The 21,155-nt window shown below is 43.3% G+C and overlaps 1 protein-coding gene across 3 annotated transcripts in view; it reads right to left on the bottom strand.

Annotated features, from left to right (window-relative positions):
- Positions 1 to 7,582, bottom strand: part of PHF24 (PHD finger protein 24) — a 29,760-nt gene extending 22,178 nt beyond the window's left edge. For 2 of the 3 annotated variants that reach the window (XM_036855255.1, XM_036855257.1), the window contains exon 1: positions 6,802 to 6,933. The gene's annotated coding sequence lies outside the window, so the exon portion shown is untranslated. Of the gene's footprint in view, positions 1 to 6,801; positions 6,934 to 7,494 lie in introns of those variants that run through there. The other variant, XM_036855256.1, reaches the window with a different exon arrangement.
- Between the last annotated feature and the right edge of the window lie 13,573 nt (positions 7,583 to 21,155).

Genomic DNA, 21,155 nt, shown 5'->3' with positions numbered 1-21,155 from the left:
CAAGTCATTTTCATCACATGGCTTTGATTTTGAGAGTAAACTGTGAGGACACAACAGAATTAGGCTTTAAGAGTGAGGCTAAAACCCCTTAATGCTTAATGGAGAGGGTTGGAACTATATGCAAAAGACACCTTGATTAAAAGCAAGTATGCTGAAATATCCACGATGTGCACCTGGGGTGTTTGAGAAATTAACAAAATCAGTTCTAATGTCTAGAGAAACAAGTGGTCCTGATTAGTGAGGAGTAAAAACAAATGCCTGGTGAGAAAAACCTGGCCTCTCCTGTGCTGGAAGGAGTCCTAGGAAGAAGAGTGAGTTAAAAGGAAATCAAGTTGCGAAGATGCCACAAATTATATCTAATGATTACTCCTTTGGCTGATGGGTGGAACTAGGGTTTTCTGCCTCCCTAACAAGGATGAAAGAGGCATAAAAAGACATTGTCCCAAGAATGATGTGACTGTCAGAGGATTTGTAGAACCTAGGGAAGGCTTGGAAAAAAACCTCATGGGAGCAGGAGCAGGTGGTGGTGAATAAGAGGGACATGAGGTAGAACAGGGCTGTCTGACTCTACGATCTGGAGGAAATGAAAACAGATGACAACCAGAGCCTTTCTTCAGAGAAGAGGAGTCTGTCTAAATGAATTTGTCAGGCAGTAAGACATACGTGGGCAGCTTGAAATGTGTGCGTGCAAGACACACCCATTCTCTGCAGAGCACATGCTTACAACGCAGTGGGATGATTTATAAGGGCAAAGTGGTGGGAGTAAGAGGAGGAGGGGCTGCTCCACAGCAGGAGCTGGTGGCAAAATAAGGAAAAGGAAGGCAGCTAGGGAACCTCTTCCAAAGCTCTCTATAAAGACTTCTGGCTGTGAGGAGCCTCTCAACAGGCAGGAGTCTCCTCATTGGGCGTGCTAAATGTAAAGCACATTTACTTGCTTTCATCTGATTCTTGGTATGGGAATGGCAGCTGTTTGAAAAAGGCTCAAAAGCAACTAAAAGTGATTGTTTGGAGGTTATGAAGGCTTCCCTAGGCAGGAACAAGGCAAAGAAAACTTCTGAGCTGGGAGACAGGGGAAAACAACCAGAGTGGGTTGAGCAGATGGAAAAAGGAATCCCAGTTTTTCACTGAGATTGAGAAGGAGAAGAATCTAGATGGTTCCCACTGCCTTCCACAGAGTATGTGTTCTATAAATCTTGGTTCAATGAATGTTGCAGAGATAACTAGGCAACATAAAAAGTTTGAGATCATGGTGTCAGTACCTTTTCTCTTCCTCAAAGTTGGCCAGAGAGACTGATCAGACCAAATCTTCAGAACTCAATTCTAGAAACTATACAGTCACCTGCTCATTTCATCCCATCTACTCTGCTTCCCCAGAGGGGACCCTATCTGCTGATTCAGGGATAGCAGGGATGAGAACAGGTAACCATACAGTAGTTATGGGTGATTTCTTTGACCACAGGAGAGAGCTACAGAATTTTAGAATTTGGCCAGTTTCCACAACCACAATTATAAAAAAAGAGAGACTAATATTACCAAAGTCAACAGTCCCCTGCATCTATGCTGTGTCCTGGGGGCACTGTGAACTGGCCCACAGGAGGGCAGCTGCCCTGAGGGCATGTGCAGTAAACTTAAAAGTGTATCTCCTCCCTCCTGGGTTTGGGCTGGAGAAATTTAGCATGAGATGAGCAGCATCTGCAAATAAGGGTGAAAAACTTCAAGGTGGTTGACAATTGGCTCCAGGTATAGCATGTGCCTAAAAGGTTGTCTGAGAGCCTCAAGGAAGCCACATACCTAACACAGAAGGTGATTAGCCATAAGGGTATGGAAAACCAGCAGAACCAGGGTCTACAAAATACAGAATGCACAGCACAGACCCTAAGTTCACTGTGCACATCAACATCAATCTAGAGACTTTAAACAAAAATTATCAAAGAGTCCCCTTACCCTCTGCTCGTCTTTGAGGAATTCAAGCCCGAAATAGTCTGGATGATCTCCAGTATCTGGGTCCTGCTTTAGGAATCCATTGCCTCACCACAGTGCCCCTGGAGCCTGTTTCTAGTCAGCCATTCTGTTGCCTGGCAGTAGCCTATGGGCTACTTATAGTTTTCATGTCTAAAGGGGTCTAACTGATACCTCCCTGTCTTCTTCCAGTCTCCTCTGTTTATCCAGTGCAGCGGCACTGGCTTCAGTCAGCCCAGGAAGACACAGTCACCCCTGACTGCACAGGACTCTTCCGGGATTTCCAAGGAGAAGAAGGGCTGAAGATTGAGTTAAAATGTCTTCCTGGACTCAGCTCAAGAGAATGAGGCGTGAGGGAGGTGCTGCTGTTGTTTAATATTTACTGAAAGCCCAAAAGCTCTAATAAACATGAGGACAAAATTATGGCATGATCTTTAGCCTCTAGGGGCCTGGGATGGGTCTTCGTGAGAAGCTACAGTGCAGGCTTCCCACAGAAGCAGAGCAACAGTTAAGGAATAGCACACCATCAGTGATTGGCTGGTGTAATTGCACTTAGCAAGCAGAGCTTTTCAGAAAGATGGAGAGACACTCCCTGTTCTCTGCTCTGGGGCCCTGAAGCACAGATGGGGCCCTGAAGCACAGATTCGGCCCCATTTAATGCACTCATTACACCTTAATTATCATGACTTATTTGTTGATTCTACAAATATTTGCTGAGTGCAGCCTACTATGTGTTAGGCACAAATTAGGCGCTTAGTAACTGTTGGTAGATTGAACACATGGAACCTCACTCAGCCTGTGAGAAAGCAGTGTGAGTATGTGCGTGTGTAGGGGGCATAAGTGTAGGATTAAAAAAAAAAGTGTTGCTTGAGCTAAATTTTGAAATATGAGTGGGAGTTACCCCAGTGGATAGGAAAAAAAAGGCATTCCAGGAAGAGATAAAAGCACATGCCAAGGCATGGAGCTATACGGAAACTCCATCATGGCTTAGATGGTATGAAGCCAGCCGGGTGTTAGATACAAATAGGCAAAGAAACCTGCCTTCACATAAGAATCAGCCCAAAGAACTGGTTTGAGATAGTATGCTTAAACTATTTGTCTAGAAGGGAATATGTATTTAGATTTCAGGGAGGAAAGAAAACACAGAGAATTGGATTTTCTGAGGCCAGGTAGCAGGACAGCCCTGATAAGTCCCAGGGTTGACCAGTGAGTGCATTGCTTGGCCTTTGGACCCAACAGGAATCTCCTCTTCATAGCCTAAGAGCTAGTAGGTAGAGGCTGTAGTAAATCGGGGCTTTCCCTCTGGAGACCCGTAACCCTGATTAGGAGGCTCAAAAAACAAAACAAAACAAAATGAAACAAAACAAAAAAAAGGAGAGAAAACCAGCCAGCCAACCAACACACTGTTGTTTTAGTAAGAAGACCACAGTTAAGATGAAACATTTCTGAAAACCAAATGAGATCATGTAAGAGGGCTTGTAAATTGTCACATATTATCCAAATATAAGGTACTGTCATTATTATCATAGAGAGCCAAGAGTGGCCAGTTCATTCAAAGTATATGGGCGGAAGTAATTCTGGCAGGGCAATGGCACGGGGGCTAAGGATGTGGCTGCCAGAGGAGGCACAGAACAGCAGTGGTGCTTCAGTGATGCCTGGGAAAAGGCATAGTGTATGATGATTCCTATAGATACTCTGTAAAGCTGTACTTCTTTTTTCTTACTTTTTATAGTAAATGGTTAGAGAAATGCAGACTGATCCTGTGTGAACACCTCAAGGGCAAGGAACTCTCATATTTATCTAGCATAGTGCCTGACAAGTGGGTAGCACTTAGTAAATGTATATGGGTCTCTGAGTGGATTGCTGGAAGGGGAGGAAGGATGAAGGGGGATGTTATAATAGAAAAAATAGTCATGTCTCCAGCTGGACACTGATGGTCTTGGTTTCTTGGTCAAAAGCTGGTAAGCATTTCTGTCAGAACTTGGTCATTAAGATTGAGGGGTTGGAGTGGATAATGATATTCCCATTAGAAATGAATAAAGCAATTTGGGAAATGAAGATAGCAGAAACCAAGAGCACTGCTGGAGAAAAGCATGTGGGACTGGAAGATAATAGATTCTATAGCTAAAAAGAAAGGAAACTTTTTGTATAAATATGATCCACTTAGGAACAGGTGTACTGGAAAAAATACAAGGAGTATGAGAAATGGGCAGGGGTAGGTCCTACTATTTATGTGTCTGAGGAAGAGGAAGCATTGTCTAAAGATGGCAAATGTAGGAGGAAGAAAACCATAAGAATGTGGTCAGAGATGATGAGGAAGATTAAAGGCTAAAAAATCCAGACTCATTTGTGTACACTCAAGTGAAATTGTGTGAGCCATGCTCTCCCCTTTTCTCTTTAGAGAGAGCTTTTTTTTTAAAAGAAGATTAAGGCCACCTGGTGACATCCTTCATACCCACTGTGGAATGATTTGATTTGCAGACTCACGTTGTGATTAGAGGAGACAGTCAGTATTCTTAGGGTTTTGTAATCTTAATGTTTACCCAATGCTGGACATCAAAGAAGTGATATCCAAGGTCCAATATTTGGGGAGCACCTGGAGCCATCTAGCAATTTTTCCAGGGTCATGAGTGGGTGTGATACCAAGAGCCCTCAGTAAAAAGACCAGTTTAGGAATAAAACCCAGTGACAAATCTCTGAATCGGAGCAAAGATCATATTTGCAGGCTTGCTCTGATTTTCTTAAAAAAGATATATATCCCTGTTTATTTTGGTGTGTTAAACTGATGAGAGGGGTTTGAACTGAAAGGGGATATAAACAATTCTCTAATGGGGAGGTGCTTAACCAATATCAGCCTTTGTCAGAGTTTGTTCCACTGAGCTGTGCATGAGATGCCACACCCAGGTTTTTCTGTTTTCTCACAAGCCTGATCTCCCTTCTCACTATGTAACCCCAGGAGCCCAGGGAACCCACTTCTGTTAAGGGAGGATGTCACTAGGTTTGGCTATGTGGAAGGAGAAAGGAAGGGGAACAGGAAAACTCTTCCAGAATACTCTGGTGAATTCCACTGCTTAGCTCCCTCACCACTCCATTTATGGACAAGAAACCAGAGTCTATCCTTGGTTCCAAATTCACACCCTTGGGATTCAGGTGGCATGAAAGCTACCACAGCCCAGAGGGTGAGATGAGGGTGCATCACTATGTCAGGCACAGACCCTTTGCATTCCCCAGACGACGGACTCCCAATAAACGTTCCTTGGCTCTGAGCCTTTCCTGCCCTCCTCCTCATCATGCAGAGGCACTGCTGGGCAAGTATCCTGAGTGGTATCTGTGGACCAATGTCTGCTAGTGCATGGAGTCAGATGGCCACAAAGACACTGTGGGTCATGCTTCCTAAAAGTGATCCTGTCTCTCTGTCCTCTCCCTCAAGGATTCTGCAAGCAGGGAGGGTAGTCTCAGAATACTCCATCCTCCGAAGGGTTCCACTAGATCCCCAGAGCAAGTCCTGTCAAAGACCACACCCAGAGGCCTCTCCCAGACCCAATTAAGTGCAGAGCCACCCAGAGGCATAATTACAGTAGGGTTGCCAGTGAAGGAAGCCACACCCTGAAATCTGGGGATTCAGTGGAAATCAGTTCCTGCAGCACACACGTCCCCAATTAAACTGTCTTCATCCACTTAATTAATCATCACATTTAGTGAGCGTATACTATTGCAAAGCCCTGTGCTTGGTATCTTAATGCAATTTATTAACAAATAAACATTCTTGCTTCTGCCTCTCCTTGATACCCAAATAAACTTAGAAAAACAGATTTCATGATTCCATGCTTTGTGACCTTGGGCAAATTGCTAAACCTGAGTCTAAAGTGCCAAATGTTTAAAAGGGGATAATTTCATAAGGCTGTTGTAAGGACTCTATGAGACGTTAAACATCCCTGGTTTAGTACTTGGCACACTGGTGCTCAATAATCCTACATATCCTTTTCTCCTTCGGTCAAAGGATTTTCTTTACAGGACCTGGCTGAGTCAGTTATTCTACCTGATTTTACTGCTTTCTTCCTGAGGGTCAAGCCCAGGGGCTCAAATCTCCTTTCTTTGCTTCAGAGGCCTCACTGGTCCTCCCCTCTCTTGCACCCTGTGTTCTGATATTAGTTGCTGCCTTCAGCTTGGAGCCAACTGGGCTACCACGGAGAATACAAATTCTAATAGGGTGGGGGACGAATGGACAAAGGCGCAGCCCCACAGGACCCCTGCCTCTCGACCACGCTGGAGGGATACAAGTTAGGAAACACTGAGCCCTGAAGGAGGGCAAAGCCAAAGACTTTTGAGCACACGGGAAGTGACTCCTGGCCTGGATCCCAAGGCAGGATCCTCTCCTTCCAGTCAGAGGTTTCTTCCAGGCAGGTCTAGGGCACAGTCTCAGGTCCTCCTATATACACGGGTCCTCTGTGGGGTCCGTCCCGACGGTGCAGGCTCCTAAGGCTCCCCTATGTTCCCGAATGGTCTTCCACTGAGACAACACCAGAGACCACCCTTGCCCTCCCGTAGGTACACAGTCTCTCTGGGGATGGCGTCCTCCCCACTGGGCCTCCCCGTGGCAGCAAATGCCGAGAGAGCCCTGGGAATCTCCACTCGCACAGGGGTCTTCCATGGGGGCGGCTCCGCACACCGCCTCCGGGACTCTCCCAAGGGGTAGAGGCAGGGACACTCGGGGTTCATCCACTTACACAGGGACCCCCTCGGGGCGGCTCCCACACAGCACCTCTGAGTCCGCTGTCCGCTGCCCGCAGACCCGCCCCTCACGGTGCCTGCCTGGTCCCCGCCGCCCCCGCCCCCGCTTACCGGGACTGTCAGGGTGCGGGATGCGGGTCCGGGGCTGGCGGACTCTACACCGCGGGCCCCGCGCAACCCATGGCCGCTCCGGAGTCGGCGTGCTGCGGCCGAGCGCCGGGAGCAGGCGGCGCGGGCGGAGCAGCAGGCTGAAGCGGCGGCGGCGCGCGCGCCCAAAGCATACCCACCCTCCCCGCCCCGCGCGGCTGCGGCGCGTGCGCCCGCGCGAGACGACCTCCGCGGTCCGGGGGGCGCGCACCCCGCCCCGCCCTCCCGCGCCTAGACGCGCGGCCTCCGCGCCTCAGTCGGCTACCGCGCGCGGGAATGAAGCGCCGAGGGACGGCGGGGGGGGCGGCGGCTCCACACGGGCTCTGCGGCCCGCCCCGACGAGCTGTGGGTCCAGGTGCCAGTGGGCGCCCCCCACCAGCTCCGGGCTCTGCAGCGCTGGGACTGCGGCAGCCCGGACGCCTACGGCAAGGTCAGTGCCCGCCCGGAGGCGGCGGCCCGGGAGAGGGCTCCGCGGGGAATGCCGCCGCTCCCGGTCCCGCCCGCGCCGTGGCGAAGCGGAAGCGTCCTGCCGCCCGCACCTGCCTAGAGAGGTGAGAATGATTCATCCAGCGGCCTCGGCCGGGCTCTGTCTCTCCTACCGAGGCCAGCTGCCCACTCAGGCCTCCAGGCCCGCGACCCTGGCATCAGGGCACTCACCTTCATAGTACCCCACGGCGGAGGGTCTAAATGAGCCTTCACAAAGTGCTTGGCTGGCCCAACTCTTTCTGTGCGCTGTTTTCTGGGATTATTGGCCTTTCATCTCCAGCAGAAAAGTAATGTACTTTAACCCAGTTTTTGCTGCAGTAACCTCATCACTCAGACTGAATAGCCAGCTTGTCAGGAGGCCAGCAGTTCTGAGAGATATAACCTGTATTACACCAAACTACATGCTCTGAGAGGGCAAGAAAAAGATCAAGTAATAAAGCACCTAGGAACTAATTATAAAGCAATAACTGAAGGTATGCAAATGATATGCCAAGAACTCTTTTTATTTAAATTAATTGTGTTTACATTTTAACCTACATTCATTTTCTTGTGCATTCGATCTCTGTGTCTCAAATACAATTCACGTCGTCATTTTTTGAACGTCTAGTATTTGTTTCACTCTGCTAAGTGCTGTAGGAGATAAAAAGAAAAAAAAAAAAACAACTCATTTTGTTCTTAACATCATGCAACTTACCAATAGGGAATATAAGGTAAATGTAGTGCTACATATTACAACCACTTTTTTTAAAATTTTTTTTTTTTTTAATTTTACTTATTTATTTTTGGCTATGTTGGGTCTTCGTTTCTGCACGAGGGCTTTCTCTAGTTGTGGCAAGCGGGGGCCACTCTTCATCACGGTGCGCGGGCCTCTCACTGTCGCGGCCTCTCTTGTTGCGGAGCACAGGCTCCAGACGCGCAGGCTCAGTAGTTGTGGCTCACGGGCCCAGTTGCTCCGCGGCATGTGGGATCTTCCCAGACCAGGGCTCGAATCCGTGTCCCCTGCATTGGTAGGCGGATTCTCAACCACTGCGCCACCAGGGAAGCCCTACAATCACTTTTAAACAAAGTGTCAGGTATACTATTCTAAACACTTTAAATATTCAATATATTAAATCATTAATTTTTCACACCATCCCTTAGAGGGACTGTACTGTTAAGTTTCTGCCTTTTACTGGTGATGAAAATGAGGCACAAAGATATTAAACAACTTGCCTAAGGTCCCATAGCTAATATGTGGTGGAGGTAAGATTGAAATCCTGGTAGTCTGACATCAGACCCCAAGTTCCTAACCATTTTACTGTACTGCTACTGAGAAAGAACTGGCTGCTTGCTAATCATTAATATATGGAATGCTAAAATTAGCACTTATTTCTCAGGAACCACTATCTTTTTTTTTTTTGCTTGGGAAAGTAACACAGAAGAGAAGACAGCTTTCTGTGTAGTCTGGGGGCCCCAAACCTACTTTAGAATTACATTGTACCAACAATTTCACAGATAGGGTTCTCTGAACTGTTTTCAGTGTTTTATTTCTAGGCTGTTTGACAGGCTTATATGGAAGATGAGACTGTAATAATATCACCATAGAAATCTCTGTTGGTTAATTCCTTCCTTCATTTAAGAAAAAAGTGTGTTGTGCTGAGAACTAGAAGGGGTGCACATTACAGTAAGACACAGTTCTTGCCCTCAAGGAGCCGTAATCTCACAGAAGAAACAGGTATTGACAGAGAACCATAATGCAAAACAGAAAACGAGTTGTGCTCAATAGAGGAATGAAATGTAATGGAAGTTCCAAGGAGTAGAGAGACAGATTACCTCATGAAGGGAGGTGCTTGGGTTAAGGAAAACACAGAATTATCGTTTAACTTACTCTTGATACTAAAGTATTACAAATAGTATAAAAATTTATCCAATTCCTTAATTTTTGAAAAATTACATGCAAAGTTCTTCTCATACTCAGAAAAGACAGCTTTTTGTTATGTTACAAGAATTGTTCAGAGTATGGAGAGGTTAGTAAGCACAAACATTTTGAAGATGGTTTACCTTATTTCCTCTAGTGGGGGGCACAGAATAGAGTGATGATGCACAAGATAAATTTTCAAGGTCAAAGGAATAGCAAAAGAAAAGCAAGGTGGGCGTGAACAAGGTAGGCCTGGGGGCAGCCTGGATTCTGAACAGGGTCAAAGGTTGCTGGGCAGTACCCTATACCACACAGAACTACTCTTGCAAGATAGAGACTGTGTTTTCAACTTTTTTTTTTGGTGTGTGTGATATCTTTTAATTATGGCAAACATGCCACAGATATTCTGGGATGGTCTCAGTTCAGATATTTGATTCCATTATGCCCATAAATTCTTGTCAATAAGATTGACAAATAAGGTCATCATATTCATGTTAGTGTCTAGAAAGTAGAGATCACTGTATGTTCAACAGATGTTTAATAAATGAGGAGTTGGAAAAGTCAGGGAGGGGCTATTTGATAAGAAACTCTAAATTCTCAGATGCTTTAATGTGGTAGGTAATAGGGAGCCCCTACAAGTTTTTGAGCAAGGTAGTAGCATGTTAAAGCTACTACTTAACATACCCTAAGCATTTATTTATTTATTTTTATTTTAAAAATTGATTAATTTTTACTGGAGTATAGTTGCTTTATTTCACTGTTGTGTTAGTTTCTACTGTACAGCAAAGTACGGTGAAGAAGCTATACGTATACATATATCTCCTCTTTTTTGGATTTTCTTCCCATTTTGGTCACCACAGAGCATTGAGTAGAGTTCCTTGTATACAGTAGGTTCTCATTAGTTATCTATTTTTTACATAGTATCAATAGTGTATATATGTCATAACCTAAGCATTTAGAGGTATTATCTTTTAGATGGAGGACCGAGTGAGAATGCGTATGATCTTTTGTCAGTAATTTAAACAAAACTTTAAAATATAAACATGAGAATGAGGGTAATTTCTCCTAGGCTGTAGACAAAAACCTGTTGGGATATTAAAGAGACTGGGGGAAAAAGTAATGAGAATGCCACTGAACTCTTTTTGTCCTTTCCATATCCTGTTGGTGACCTCTAGTGGAAGAGGATTGGTGCATCCTTTTTGCTTATAATACACATTTCTTGGGGCACCTACCTAGCACACAGTTCCCCTTCGCTGTGAGTGGCTCCAGTGCACAGGGACAAGTCCCAGCGACTTTCTCAGACTTAGGTAACTTGCCCACCGCCTACTGCCAATTTTATCCAGAGGTAGACATCCAACTTAAACCGGTGCAATCATAGTCTCTCCCAGGAATCTGAAACTCAGAACCAAGCAGCAAAGAGGTTGGGAATTGCTAGACCTGAGTTAGTGAGAATGTGTTCTGAAGAGAACTTCCCACTGCTACTGCTTAGACCCCAGATCTGTCTCAGTCCCTGCTCTTCCCGCATCTTGGATCTTCTTCTCTTCCTTCCGTCCCTTTTCCTTATGCTTTGGCCATCCAGTTGAGGGACATTAGGTCTGTTTCTAGTTTTTGGTGATTATGAATAAAGTCACTAGAAACATTTACATATAGGTTTCTCTGTGATAAGTTTTCATTTCACTTTGGTAAACACCTACGAGTATGATGGCTGGGTGGTATGGTAAGTGTATGTTTGACTTTATAAGGAAAGTGTTTTCCAAAATGGGTGTGTCATTTTGCATTCCCATCAGCAATGCATGGGTGTTCTAGGTGCTCCACATCCTCTCCAGTACTTGGTATTATCAGTTTTTTGTTTTTAGACATTTTAATAAGTATATATTGGTATCTTACTGAGTTTTGTTGGATTTTTGTAGTGACTAATGATGTTGAACTTCTCTTTTCCTGTGCTTGTTTGCCATTCATTTAACATTTTTGGTGAAGTGTCTGTTCAAATCTTTTGTCTGTTTTTTAAAAAAATTCGCCTGTTTGTCTTCTTATCATTGAGTTTTGAGAGTTCTTTGTATATTCTTTTTTTAAAAATTAATTTATTTTATTTATTTTTATTTTTGGCTGTGTTTGGTCTTTGTTGCTGCACACGGGCTTTCTCTAGCTGCGGAAAGCGGGGGCTACTCTTCGTTGTGGTGTGCAGGCTTCTCATTGGGGTGCCTTCTCTTGTTGTGGAGCACGGGCTCTAGGTGCGTGGGCTTCAGTAGTTGCAGCATGTGGGCTCAGTAGTTGTGGCTTGTAGTCTCTAAAGTGCAGGCTCAGTAGTTGTGGTGCACGGGCTTAGTTGCTCCGCGGCATGTGGGATCTTCCCGGACCAGGGCTCGAACCAGTGTCCCCTGCATTGGCAGGCGGATTCTTAACCACTGCACCACCAGGGAAGCCCCTTCTTTATATATTCTGATACAAGTCCCTTTTTTTTTTAAATGTTTATTGGAGTATAATTACTTTACCATGTCGCGTTAGTTTCTGCTGTATAACAAAGTGAATCAGCTATATGCATACGTATATCCCCATATCCCCTCCCTCTTGCGTCTCCCTCCCACCCTCCTTATCCCACCCCTCTAGATGTTCGCAAAGCACAGAGCTGATCTCCCTGTGCTATGCAGCTGCTTCCCACTATTCCCACTAGCTATCTGTTTTACATTTGGTAGTGTGTATATGTCCATGCCACTCTCTCACTTTGTCCCAGCTTACCCTTCCGCCTCCCTGTGTCCTCAAGTCCATTCCCTACGTCTGTGTCTATTCCTGTCCTGCCACTAGGTTCATCAGAACCATTGTTTTTTTTTTTTTTAGATTCCATATATATGTGTTAGCATACGGTATTTGTTTTTCTCTTTCTGACTTACTTCACTCTGTAGGACAGACTCTAGGTCCATCCACCTCACTACAAATAACTCAATTTCGTTTCTTTCTATGGCTGAGTAATATTCCATTGTATATATGTGCCACATCTTCTTTATACATTAATCTGTCGATGGACACTTAGGTCGCTTCCATGTCCTGGCTACTGTAAATAGAGCTGCAATGAACATTGTGGTACATGACTCTTTTTTTTTTTTTTTTCCACACACACACGCTGTATTTTATTTTTACAAGAGATAAATAGACTGACACCAAGCATTGTACATGGATGACCACAACAAAAGCAACAATGATTGCAATTACCAAACACGAAACACACTCATACTATGTCAAAATATTGACATTCAGTCTGGTAATCCTCCACTGTAACAGCTCCTTTACTTTGCAGTGAAAATTGATTTCTATATTCTTTGCCTCTGAGTCCTTGTGGGATTTTTTTTTCTAAATTCAAACAGAAAGTCACAAAAATTATACTCATCCTCATCAGTTCACTCAGTCCCATGTAATTAATTTTTTTTTCATCTTGATCTTTTGTTAGCACTTTTATGAGTTCATCAGTTTTTCATTAGAGTTCTGAAAATGCTTATTCATTCAGTTCAGCAGTACAGTCAGTTACCAGAAACCTGTACTTGTCAGAGTCTTTTCCATGAATTTCTTGAAGATGAAACCCTTTTATAGGAACATATTTGCAAAAGCATCAGAGTACACCCAGAACTGTCTGTAAATGACAAAAGACTTAAAAATGACCATGGTTAAAGATTTGATGAAAGTTCATAATAATGCAGTTGACAAGAAAATTAGTTCTTTCTGAGATATACATTTTAAAGTAATAACTAGGATTATGACTTATAACATTATACCAGAACATATAAGATTTTTAGAAATTTCATGTAATGTCTGAAACATTTATATTAGCATATTTCCATACAAATAACCCAATGAAAGTTTAGTATTAGTTGTTTTGTTTGTTTTTTTATACTGCAGGTTCTTATTAGTCATCAATTTTATACACATCAGTGTATACATGTCAATCCCAGTCTCCCAATTCAGCAAACCACCATCCCCACCCCACTGCAGTTTTCCCCCCTTGGTGTCCATATGTCTGTTCTCTACATCTGTGTCTCAACTTCTGCCCTGCAAACCGGCTCATCTGTACCGTTTTTCTAGGTTCCACATACATGTGTTAATATACGATATTTGTTTTTCTCTTTCTGACTTACTTCACTCTGTATGACAGTCTCTAGATCCATCCACGTCTCAACAAATGACTGAATTTCGTTCCTTTTTATGGCTGAGTAATATTCCATTGTATATATGTACCACAACTTCTTTATCCATTCATCTGTCGATGGGCATTTAGGTTGCTTCCATGACCTGGCTATTGTAAATAGTGCTGCAATGAACATTGGGGTGCATGTGTCTTTTTGAATTACGGTTTTCTCTGGGTATATGCCCAGTAGTGGGATTGCTGGGTCATATGGTAATTCTATTTTTAGTTTTTTAAGGAACCTCCATATTGTTCTCCATAGTGGCTGTATCAATTTACATTCCCACCAACAGTGCAAGAGGGTTCCCTTTTCTCCACACCCTCTCCAGCATTTGTTGTTTGTAGATTTTCTGATGATGCCCATTCTAACTGGTGTGAGGTGATACCTCATTGTAGTTTTGATTTGCATTTCTCTAATAATTAGTGATGTTGAGCATCTTTTCATGTGCTTCGTGGCTGTCTGTATGTCTTCTTTGGAGAAATGTCTATTCTGCCCATTTTTGGATTGGGTTGTTTGTTTCTTTAATATTGAGCTGAATGAGCTGTTTATATATTTTGGAGATTAATCCTTTGTCCATTGATTCGTTTGCAAATATTTTCTCCCATACTGAGGGTTGTCTTTTCGTCTTGTTTATGGTTTCCTTAGCTGTGCAAAAGCTTTGAAGTTTCATTAGGTCCCATTTGTTTATTTTTGTTTTTATTTCCATTACTCTAGGAGGTGGATCAAAAAAGATCTTGCTGTGATTTATGTCAAAGAGTGTTCTTCCTATGTTTTCCTCTAAGAGTTTTATAGTGTCCAGTCTTACATTTATTTCTCTAATCCATTTTGAGTTTATTTTTGTGTATGGTGTTAGGGAGTATTCTAATTTCATTCTTTTACATGTAGCTGTCCAGTTTTCCCAGCACCACTTATTGAAGAGACTGTCTTTTCTCCATTGTATATCTTTGCCTCCTTTGTCATAGATTAGTTGACCATAGGTGCGTGGGTCTATCTCTGGGCTTTCTATCCTGTTCCATTGATCTATGTTTCTGTTTTTGTGCCAGTACCATATTGTCTTGATTACTGTAGCTTTGTAGTATAGTCTGAAGTCAGGGAGTCTGATTCCTCCAGCTCCGTTTTTTTCCCTCAAGACTGCTTTGGCTATTCGGGGTCTTTTGTGTCTCCATACACTTTATTTATTTATTTATTTATTTATTTATTTATTTATTTATTTATTTATTTATTGGAGGCATTGGGTTTTCATTGAGGTGCATGGGCTTCTCATTACAGTGGCTTCTCTTGTTGCGGAGCGTGGGCTCTAGGTGCACGGGCTTCAGTAGTTGTGGCACACAGGCTCAGTAGTTGTGGCTCAAGGGCTCTAGAGTGCAGGCTCAGTAGTTGTGGTGCATGGGCTTAGTTGCTCTGCGGTATGTGGGATCTTCCCAGACCAGGGCTCGAACCCGAGTTCCCTGCATTGGCAGGCAGATTCTTAACCACTGTGCCACCAGGGAAGTCCCTCCATACACATTTTAAGATGATTTGTTCTAGCTCTGTAAAAAATGCCATTGGTAATTTGGTAGGGATTGCATTGAATCTGTAGATTGCTTTGGGTAGTATAGTCATTTTCACAATGTTGATTCTTCCAATCCAAGAACATGGTATATCTCTCCATCTGTTGGTATCATCTTTAATTTCTTTCATCAGTGTCTTATAGTTTTCTGCATACAGGTCTTCTGTCTCCCTAGGTAGGTTTATTCCTAGGTATTTTATTCTTTTTGTTGCAATGGTAAATGGGAGTGTTTCCATAATTTCTCTTTCAGAATTTTCATCATTAGTGTATAGGAATGCAAGAGATTTCTGTGCATTAATTTTGTATCCTGCAACTTTACCAAATTCATTAATTAGCTCTAGCAGTTTTCTGGTGGCAGTTTTAGGATTCTCTATGTATAGTATCATGTCATCTGCAAACAGTGACAGTTTTACTTCTTCTTTTCCAATTTGTATTCCTTTTATTTATTTTTCTTCTCTGATTGCTGTGGCTAGGACTTCCAGAACTATGTTGAATAATAGTAGTGAGAGTGGACATCCTTGTCTCGTTCCTGATCTTAGAGGAAATGCTTTCAGTTTTTCACCATTGAGAATGATGTTTGCTGTGGGTTTGTCATATATGGCCTTTATTATGTTGAGGTAGGTTCCCTCTGTGCCGACTTTCTGGAGAGTTTTCATCATAAATGGGTGTTGAATTTTGTCAAAAGCTTTTTCTGCATCTATTGAGATGATCATATGGTTTTTATTCTTCAATTTGTTAATATGGTGTATCACATTGCTTGATTTGCGTATATTGAAGAATCCTTGCATCCCTGAGATAAATCCCACTTGATCGTGGTGTATGATCCTTTTAATGTGTTGTTGGATTCTGTTTGCTAGTATTTTGTTGAGGATATTTGCATCTATATTCATCAGTGATATTGGTCTGTAATTTTCTTTTTTTGTAGTGTCTTTGTCTGGTTTTGGTATCAGGGTGATACCAAAGGAGTGTTCCTTCCTCTGCAATTTTTTGGAAGAGTTTGAGAAGGATGGGTGTTAGCTCTTCTCTAAATGTTTGATAGAATTCACCTGTGAAGCCATCTGGTCCTGGACTTTTGTTTGTTGGAAGATTTTTAATCACAGTTTCAGTTTCATTACTTGTGATTGGTCTGTTCATATTTTCTGTTTCTTCCTGGTTCAGTCTTGGAAGGTTATACCTTTCTAAGAATTTGTCCATTTCTTCCAGTTTGTTCATTTTATTGGCATAAAGTTGCTTGTAGTAGTTTCTTAGGATGCTTTGTATTTCTGCGGGGTCTGTTGTAACTTCTCCTTTTTCATTTCTGATTTTATTGATTCGAGTCCTCTCCCTCTTTTTCTTGATGAGTCTGGCTAATGGCTTATCAATTTTGTTTATCTTCTCAAAGAACCAGCTTTTAGTTTTATTGATCTTTGCTATTGTTATCTTCGTTTCTATTTCATTTATTTCTGCTCTGATCTTTATGATTTCTTTCCTTCTGCTAACTTTGGGTTTTGTTTGTTCATCTTTCTCTAGTTTCTTTAGGTGTAAGGTTAGATTGTTTACTTGAGATTTTTCTTGTTTCTTGAGGTAGGCTTGTATAGCTATAAACTTCCCTCTTAGAACTGCTTTTGCTGCATCCCATAGGTTTTGGGTCGTCGTGTTTTCATTGTCATTTGTCTCTAGGTAGTTTTTGATTTCCTCTTTGATTTCTTCAGTGATCTCTTGGTTATTTAGTAACGTATTGTTTAGTCTCCATGTGTTTGTGTTTTTTACGTTTTTTCCCCTGTAATTCATTTCTAATCTCATAGCGTTGTGGTCAGAAAAGATGCTTGATATGATTTCAATTTTCTTAAATTTACTGAGGCTTGATTTGTGACCCAAGATGTGATCTGTCCTGGAGAATGTTCCTTGTGCACTTGAGAAGAAAGTGTAATCTGGTGTTTTTGGATGGAATGTCCTATAAACATCAATTAAGTCCATCTTGTTTAATGTATCATTTAAAGCTTGTGTTTCCTTATTTATTCTCATTTCGGATGATCTGTCCATTGGTGAAAGTGGGGTGTTAAAGTTCCCTACTATGATAGTGTTACTGTCGATTTCCCCTTTTATAGCTGTTAGCATTTGCCTTATGTATTGAGTTGCTCCTATGTTGGATGCATAAATATTTACAATTTTTATATCTTCTTCTTGGATTGATCCCTTGATCATTATGTAGTGTCCTTATTTGTCTCTTGTAATAGTCTTAATTTTAAAGTCTATTTTGTCTGAGATGAGAGTTGCTACTCCAGCTTTCTTTTGATTTCCATTTGCATGGAATATCTTTTCCATCCCCTCACTTTCAGTCTGTATGTGTCCCTATGTCTGAAGTGGGTCTCTTGTAGACAGCATATATATGGGTCTTCTTTTTGTATCCATTCAGCCAGTCTGTGTCTTTTGGTTGGAGCTTTTAATCCATTTACATTTAAGGTAGTTATCGATATGTGTGTTCCTATTACCATTTTCTTAATTGTTTTTGGTTTGTTATTGTAGGTCTTTTCCTTCTCTTGTGTTTCCTGCCTAGAGAAGTTCCTCTAGCATTTGTTGTAAAGCTGGTTTGGTGGTGCTGAATTCTCTTAGTCTTTGTTTGTCTGTAAAGGTTTTAATTTCTCCGTCGAATCTGAATGAGATCCTTGCTGGGTAGTGTAATCTTGGTTATAGGTTTTTCCCTTTCATCACTTTAAATATGTCTTGCCACTCCCTTCTGGCTTCTAGAGTTTCTGCTGAAAGACCAGCTGTTAACCTTATGGGGATTCCCTTGTATGTTATTTGTTGTTTTTCCCTTGCTGCTTTTAATATTTTTTCTTTGTATGTAATTTTTGATAGTTTGATTAATATGTGTCTTGGCGTGTTTCTCCTTGGATGTATCCTGTATGGGACTCTCTGCGCTTCCTGGACTCGATTGACTATTTCCTTTCCCATATTGGGGAAGTTTTCAACTATAATCTCTTCAAATATTTTCTCAGTCCCTTTCTTTTTCTCTTCTTCTTCTGGTACCCCTATAATTCGAATATTTGTGCATTTAATGTTGTCCCAGAGGTCTCTAAGACTGTCCTCAATTCTCTTCATTCTTTTTTCTTTATTCTGCTCTGCAGTAGTTATTTCCACTATTTTATCTTCCAGGTCACTTATCTCTTCTTCTGCCTCAGTTATTCTGCTATTGATTCCTTCTAGAGAATTTTTCGTTTCATTTATTGTGTTGTTCATCATTGTTTGTTTGCTCTTTAGTTCTTCTAGCTCCTTGTTAAACGTTTCTTGTATTTTCTCCATTCTATTCCCAAGATTTTAGATCATCTTTACTATCATTACTCTGAATTCTTTTTCAGGTAGACTGCCTATTTCCTCTTCATTTGTTTGGTTTGGTGGGTTTTTACCTTGCTCTTTCACCTGCTGTGTGTTTCTCTGTCTTCTCATTTTGCTTAACTTACTGTGTTTGGGGTCTCCTTTTCGCACGCTGCAGGTTCGTAGTTCCCGTTGTTTTTGCTGTCTGCCCCCAGTGGCTAAGGTTGGTTCAATGGGTTGTGGAGGCTTCCTGGTGGAGGGGACTAGGGCCTGTGTTCTGGTGGATGAGGCTGGCTCTTGTCTTTGTGGTGGGCCGGACCACGTCTGGTGGTGTGTTTTTGGGTGTCTGTGACCTTATTATCATTTTAGGCAGCCTCTCTGCTAATGGGTTGGGTCATGTTCCTGTCTTGCTAGTTGTTTGGCATAGGGTGTCCAGCACTGTTGATTTCTGGTCGTTGAGTGGAGCTGGGTCTTAGCGTTTAGATAGACATCTCTGGGAGAGCTTTCGCCATTTGATATTACGTGGAGCTAGGAGGTCTCTGGTGGACCAATGTCCTGAACTCAGCTCTCCCACCTCAGAGGCACAGGCCTGACACCTGGGGAGCACCAAGACCCTGTTAGCCACACGGCTTAGAAGAAAAGGGAGGAAGGAAGGGAGGGAGGGAGGGAGGAAGTGAGGGAGCGAGGGAGGGAGGGAGGGAGCAAGGAAATAAAAAGAAAGTTATTAAAATAAAAAATAAAAATAATTGTTAAAAATAAACAAATTAAAAAGTAATAAAAAAAAAAGAAAGAAAGAAGAGAGCAACCAAACCAAAAAACAAATCTACCAATGATAACAAGTGCTAAAAACTATACTAAAACAAACAAACAAAAAGGACAGACAGAACCCTAGCACAAATGGTAACAACTATACAGACAAACTCACACAAAGAAGCATACATGTACACACTCACAAAAAGAGAAAAAGGGAAAAAAATATCTCTATATAAAAAAAAAAAGGAAGAGAGCAACCAAATCAGTAAACAAATTTACCAATGAAAATAAATGCTAAATACTAAACTAAGATAAAAATTAAAACCAGAAACCAGTCAGTCGCTTACAGCAAACCCCAAGTCTACAGTTGCTCCCAAAGTCCATCGCCTCAATTTGGGATGATTCGTTGTCTATTCAGGTATTCCACAGATGCATGGTACATCCAGTTGATTGTGGAGATTTAATCTGTGGCTTGTGAGGCTGCTGGGAGAGATTTCCCTTTCTGTTCTTTGTTCGCGCACCTCCTGGGGTTCAGCTTTGGATTTGGCCTCGCCTCTGCGTGTAGGTCACCTGAGGGCATCTGTTCTTCGCTCACACAGGATGGGGTTAAAGTAGCAGCTGATGAGGGGGCTCTGGCTCACTCAGGCTGGGGGGAGGGAGGGGTACGGAATGCGGGGTGAGCCTCTGGCGGCAGAGGCTGGCGTGACGTTGCACCAGCCTGAGGCGCGCCGTGTGTTCTCCCGGGGAAGTTGTCCCTGGATCACAGGTTCCTGGGAGGGGAGGTGTGGAGAGTGACCTGTGCTTGCACACAGGCTTCTTGGTGGTGGCAGCAGCAGCCTTAGCGTTTCATGCCCGTCTCTGGGGTCCGCGCTGATAGCCGTGGCTTGCGCCCGTCTCTGGAGCTCGTTTAGGTGGTGCTCTGAATCCCCTCTCCTCGTGCACCCGAAACAATGGTCTCTTGCCTCTTAAGCAGTTCCAGACTTTTTCCCGGACTCCCCCCTCCACCGGCTAACTGTGGTGCACTAGCCCCCTTCAGGCTATGTTCACGCAGCCAACCCCAGTCCCCTCCCTGGGATCCGACCTCCGAAGCCCGAACCTCAGCTCCCAGCCCCCGCCCGCCCCGGCGGGTGAGCAGAGAAGCCTCTCAGGCTGGTGAGTGCTGGTTGGCACCGATTCTCTGTGTGGGAATCTCTCCGCTTTGCCCTCTGCACCCCTGTTGCTGCGCTCTCCTCCGTGGCTCCGAAGCTTCCCCTCTGCCACCCCCATCTCAGCCAGTGAAGGGACTTCCTAGTGTGTGGAAACTTTTCCTCCTTCACAGCTCCCTCCCCGAGGTGCAGGTCCTGTCCCTATTCTTTTGTCTCTGTTTTTTCTTTTTTCTTTTGCCCTACCCAGGTACGTAGGGAGTTTCTCGCCTTTTGGGAAGTCTGAGGTCTAATGCCAGCGTTCAGTAGGAGTTGTTCCACATGTAGATGTATTTCTGATGTATTTGTGGGGGGGAAGGTGATCTCCACGTCTTACTCCTCTGCCATCTTGAAGGTCCGAGCTATAAAGAACTCTTAAAACTAAATAGTAGGGCTTCCCTGGTGGCGCAGTGGTTAAGAATCCGCCTGCCAATGCAGGGGACACGGGTTCGAGCCCTGGTCCGGGAAGATCCCACATGCCATGGAGCAACTAAGCCCGTGTGCCACAACTACTGAGCCTGTGTGCCTAGAGCGCGTGCTCCGCAGCAAGAGAAGCGACCGCAATGAGAAGCCCGCGCACCGCAGTGAAGAGTAGCCCCCACTCTCCACAACTAGAGAAAGCCCGCGCGCAGCAACGAAGACCCAATGCAGCCAAAAATAAATAAATTTATTAAAAAAAAAAAACTAAATAGTAAAAAAAAAAAAAAAAAGAAAGAAAGTGATGCCCAATGTTGAGTGAAGTAGAAACGCTTGAGCTATCTTGGCAGATAGTAGAAGGCTGAGGAAAGTGGCCAAGGACGAATGACTATATTATGTGAGGATACAAAACATATCCATTGATTGTATTCCATGAGAGAGCTCAGGAAACACACCATTCACCAAGGCCATCAGGAACGCACTGGTGAGAGTAGCACTAGCATCACAGTGGTGGCTCTTCTCTACAGGTCAGGGCTAATTGTAGGCGAGGTGGTCGCAGAGCTGAGTTC

Source organism: Balaenoptera musculus, chromosome 6, assembly GCF_009873245.2.
Source record: "Balaenoptera musculus isolate JJ_BM4_2016_0621 chromosome 6, mBalMus1.pri.v3, whole genome shotgun sequence".
Classification (NCBI taxonomy): domain Eukaryota; kingdom Metazoa; phylum Chordata; class Mammalia; order Artiodactyla; family Balaenopteridae; genus Balaenoptera; species Balaenoptera musculus.
This window is presented reverse-complemented; position numbering and strand designations above follow the sequence as displayed.